Source organism: Haemaphysalis longicornis, unplaced genomic scaffold (genome assembly GCF_048455015.1).
Source record: "Haemaphysalis longicornis isolate Haplotype H1 unplaced genomic scaffold, Haemaphysalis longicornis Haplotype H1 scaffold_3, whole genome shotgun sequence".
Taxonomy (NCBI): domain Eukaryota; kingdom Metazoa; phylum Arthropoda; class Arachnida; order Ixodida; family Ixodidae; genus Haemaphysalis; species Haemaphysalis longicornis.
In genome coordinates, this window is record NW_027526335.1 from 235,646,632 (window position 1) to 235,652,242 (window position 5,611).

The following is a 5,611-nucleotide window of genomic DNA, read 5'->3' on the forward strand; positions in this document are numbered from 1 at the left end:
GGTTGAAACTAGAGTGCAGTTCACTCTAGTTGAAATGCGGCAGACGACAAACGGGACACCGTTGTTTTTTTTTTTCTCGAGATGTGGGCGCACAGCGCATGCGCTAGCACAGTGGCCACAGACATGGCGGCTTTCAGTGTGGCCAAGCGAAGAAAATCGCCCGCTAAACTTTTGAATGAATACCGTCTATACTTTGTGGTGCGGGCAGAGGCTCTTTTATTTTTCAGTCTTTTTAAATGCCTCAACATAACGTGTCTCTATCTACTGACTCCGCGCCGCGCCGCCGCCGAGGAAGGACGTGCTCCGACCGCGCTCTGGTAAGCCCCCGCGATGGGACATTCGTTTTAAGTGCGAATGCACTTTATTAGCGACCCCAAACCATCCACCGCCGGCGGCGGCGGCGGCGGCGTCCGCAGTGCTCCTCTATATTTAAAAAAGAAACAGCATGCGGCGCCAGGTTTCGATCCGAGGACTTTGCGGCCGCAGCGCGACGCGCTACCGACTAAGCCACGGACGCCACGCTGATATCAGTGTGAGTAACGCGCCTTATATCTTTAACGCATTCAAACTACGTCGTCAGCGGCGTGCGTTGGCGACTCAGCGGCGTTATAGCGGCTTGATAACTGCGTGGTGTACACGTGATACTACAAACCCGATGGAAGAGATGGAAGAGAAGGCGGCGAGGCGGTGGGCTGCGGGGGCCGAGCGCAAGCGCCGCAAGCGGGCCGACAACCGTGCATTCGCACTTTCACATTCTCCCCCTCGGGGAAATGCGGGGGAATTTTTTTCTGACCCTTTTTTTCAACATCGTAGCTTAGCTTAGCTTTGAGGTACGTTAACTAAATTTGCACCGGGTGTTCCCCGAGATCACCCAACGACGTTGAGGGGTTTTTTGTGCAAATCGGATAATTAGTTTTTAATTGGCAATTAAAAAAATTTGAAAAAAAGTTTTCACAGAAAACTCACATTTAATTATGGGCCGCTAAATTCTAACAACGCTAAGGTGACCGCAATGCGCTAGCGATTCCATAGACACCTTTTTCGTGTAAATCAGCCCACAAATAACGATTTTATAGCAGTTTTTCCAAAATTTCCCAGCCTCGCCCTCCTTGGGCGGTTTGAACTCTCGCGTGTAACTCACGAACCAGGAAAGGTAGAACAAAATAATTGGAAGGACGGTGTAGCGCTAGCCAACGCGATCATTTTGACACCAACCGCGGCGTAATTGGCGCATTTTTCACTGTGATAGACACGATGTAAGTTGGTGACAGCGCTTGCAAACAAAGCAGCCACCCACGTGGTCGGCTAAGTCTGAAAGTGAAACAGCTACGTAAACAGGAGTAGCGCCAGCTTGGCCGGCGTCGCGTCACGAATAAAAAGACACCTCCCAAACCCACATCGGGCTAAAAATGAGTTAACTAGCGAATTTTAACCGGAATTTGAAAAATCGGCCACCCAGTCCAGGCACATGTAAAGGACTTCCCTCGGAGGCTGTAACTCAGCACAGGGTCAGGTTAGGACAACCAAATTTGTACCGAGGGGTCCTTAAGACCACCCGACGCGAACGACGCCTTGTTTGGTAAGTTTCGATAACTAGTTTTTATTTGACAGCAAAAACTTAGAGAAAAAAATGTCCACGGAGGACTCGGTTTTTTGGTCGAGAATCAAATGAGCTAGACGAGGAACACCTGCCCATCGTTTCCGGCGTGACCTAGAGAAGAAAAGGACACCTCAGTTGTCAAAATAGGTTAAAAAATGGGCTAGCTACAGAATTTTTATCAGAATTTGAAGTTTGCTGAACTTAGAAAGTTTCACCCTCGTCAGGAAGGCAACATGCCTTCTCAGACCGATCTTGAGGCCCAGGTGTTGTGAGTGGACAGTGCCATTACGGAAGTGTGGGGGGGCCGCGTGCCACCCCCCCCCCCTGTTTCCCTCCTCGTGCCCCCCCCTTTTTTTTAAAAGCTGCTTTCATTGCGGGGGCGGCCTACTGGCCGCGCAACAGCTAAAGTATGGGAGGAAAAAAGAGGTGAAGTAGGGCAACCTAGGTCAGCAGGGCAAGCAGTGTCAGGCACGCCGAAACGAGTTGGCACACGGGAGGTGAAGCAGCCGCACAAGTCGCAGGAATTTGTAGCCTCCTCCGACAGCGAGAGTGACCATGACGGGTCAGTGGCCAGCAAGGTTGGCTCGGACGGCTCAGGCAGCAGGGGACAGAAGAGCGGCTTAGAGGGCGGCAGCGGGGAAGACGGCCCACGCGGGCCATTGGCCAAAGACTTTCCCTCCCTAACAGAGGTGGCAGCGGAGGAGGAGTTAAGCGCTGCGGAGGGACACTTCCTCCGACAGCTGATGAGGGCCCAAGCAAAGGGCCTGCATGAAAAAGTAGCAGCGGAACTGATCAGTGCTTTCCAGACGATCAAGGACATAGCACAAAGGAGGGCAATAAAGGTGGCAGGACTCGAAGGCGAAGTGCGGGGCCTGTCACACCAGATGGACCGGAGGCCCGCAGGGATGCCGTCCTTCCCCCAGACACCCCACGACTCAGCAGACCAGATCAGGGCAGGAAACAACAAGGAAGCACAGCAGAAGCCGGAGAAGAAAGAGACAAAGGCGATCTTAATCGAATCAGCGGACCACGAGGCCATCGCACCAAATAAGGTGATGGAGATGGTACAGAGGAATTTCAACCCTCAGAAACTAGGCTTCAAGGAGGTTTTTTTGAGACCCACCAACAAGGGGGTGGCGGTCGTCTCCTCAGATGCAGAGGGGCTGGACAGGCTAGCCTCTGCCATTCAAGGGAGCAGCGTGTCGCAAGCCATAAGAGTGGGGGAAGGGGAGGAGCGCTGACACACCTACAAGTTGGTGGGGATAGACCCAGCCGTTGGCACAGAGTCGCTGGTCCCACAGCTGCTCGGACAGAATGAGCTGGAAGGGGAGAGCCAGGAAATCCACGTCATTCGGTATGGGGAGGGACGACCCGGTCTCCGCACCACCATCCTGTCGGTCTCCAGGAGGGTAAGTCGGCAGCTTTTCCACAAGAAAAAGTTGCAGGTGGGGTGGACAGAGTGCCCCATCTACAAGCAACCGAGAGTACTGAGATGCGGGCACTGCGCCCAATACGCGCACCATGATGTAGAATGCCGGGAACAGCAGCCAACGTGCATGCACTGCTCAAAGGGGCACAACACCCGACAGTGCCCTAAGGTGGAGTTCGACTGCCCGGCGTGCAGTAGAGCGGGCATTGCACAGCGGGACCATTCCATGCTGGCCCACTGGTGCCCAGTATTCAGGGAGCGGGCCGAAGTGGCTATCAGGGCTTGGGGATTTTAAATGGGCAACCTGCGCATAATCCAAGCTAACCTGGCAAGAGCCTTCCGCTCAAACGAAAATTTGAACATTTATCAAGGGGAAAATTCGCACCAACTTTCAGTAATTCAAGAGCCCTATCTGTATCAGGGCCAATTAATTGGATTTCCTCTAACGCACCGAGTAATAGCAGCATCTGCTAATGCAAAGGTAGCAACGGTGGTGCACGATTCAGACATCAAACTCCTACCAATTAAAATTGGTCAGAAATTAGTTGCAACGAGTGTCACATGGCAACACAGCGAGCTACTCATCGTCAATTGCTATGCACCCCCCAGTGAGGATATTAAAGATATGATAACCGAAATCGAGGAACTGTTTGCCGTACATCAATATGATAGGGTTCTGTCAGTGGGAGACTTCAATGCAAAGAGTACGGTATGGGGAGGTCAAAAGACAGATGATAGAGGAAAGGCATTTTCAGAATTTTTAATACATAGGAACCTCTATGTTCAGAACGACGCGGGCTCTCTCCCGACCTTTGAGACTAAGAACGGCAGAAGTTGGGTAGATCTAACAGTTATCACACCTAACTTGATTTCGGAGATGCAAGAGTGGAATGTCTTGGAGGTCCCCACGGCTAGTGACCATAGGTACATAGAAATAAAATTCTTTACCGAGGGAATACGGAAATCTAAAAGACTAACGTTACGAGGTAAAGAGAAGGTACTCAACACGCTTAAGCAGGACTCATGGTTTAAGGAGGTGGCTCAGACGGACATAGGGACGGCGGAGCAACTGGAAGAAGTAATCTAAACATTTTATGATAAAATAAACTCTCTCAAGAGAAAATATGCTAAGGAAGCACCGGACAAGAATAAGCAAGCTAAGCCCTGGTGGAATATAGATCTAGAAATACAGAAAAAACGTACAGGGGCCCTTCGCAAAAGGTTTCAGAGATCATCCGGACAGGACAGAGAGGTGAACAAGAGAAGGTATTATGAGGCGCATAAGAGATACGTAGACAACATAGCCAAAGCTAAGAAGGATAGCTGGCGGGACCTGTGCTCAGCGACAACCAAAGGAAACCCTTTTAACTTACCGTATAAAATAGCACGAGGAAGGTTGAAAACCCCTGTAATTTTGAACAGCATTGAGAGGGAAGACGGCACGTATACCGCTACACAGGAAGAAACGGCCCGCCATGTCATAGAGGAATTATACCCAACCGTAGCAGAATTCCCAACGCCAACTGGGAGTCAGTGGACAGAGATAACACAGAGGACGATAAGCCATTCACTAAGCTGGAAATAGGTAACTGCGTACGGCACCTCAGAAATAAGGTAGCTACAGGGCCTGATGAGCTATGTCCGATCTTTCTTAAAAAGCTTTACGAATATCATCCAGAATTCTTCCACACTATTTTTAATGCAGCGCTAAGGACCGGTTCTTTCCCAAAGAAATGGAAAACATCTAGAATTATTCTAATTCCAAAGGTCGTAGAATCTCCAGGAGCTCCCGTAGCCAAAACAGTACGGCCCATTGCCATCAACTCAGTTCTAGGCAAGGTACTAGAGAAGCTACTCAAGAATCGACTTTACTGTTTTATGAATAGAAAGAGACTGTTGAACAGCCGCCAATTTGGTTTTACGCACGCCACCTCTACCAGCAACGCGCTAAGAACTATAACAGAAAAAGTAGGGAAAGCCAAAGAAAGAGGGGAGGGGACAATAATGATAGCACTGGATATTTCCAATGCATTTCACTCAATCAGTGCAGCGCATATCAACGCGTACATGCTGAAGAACAACTGCCCGGCCAACCTACGCGCACTGTGCATCGATGTGATACGCAACCGAAGCCTATCATTTCAAAGTGTAGACAAAAAAATAGACTTTAAATTAGCCAAAGGCTCTCCGCAAGGTTCACCGCTCAGCCCACTGTTGTGGAACATCATGATCTCTTCTCTTTTAGATAAAAATTATCCAGACGGGGTTCACATACAAGCTTTTGCGGATGATGTGGTGGTGGTGGTGGCCGGTGCCTCCAGGAAAGCACTTGAAGAAAAGGCAGAGCGCAGCCTTGAGATAGCGGAAGAATGGGCCGGGGAAGCACAAGTGCACTTCAACGTGACCAAAAGTAAGATGATGGTGGTGGGGAGAAAATATCAGGAACGACACCCTAAAGTTGTTATGCAGAACCAAACACTCAAAAAAGAAAAGGCTTTGAAGATTTTGGGGGTGATATTCGACCCTGGGCTTACGTTTCTCCCTCATTTAGATTATGTACAAGAGTAAGTTCGAAACTTAAG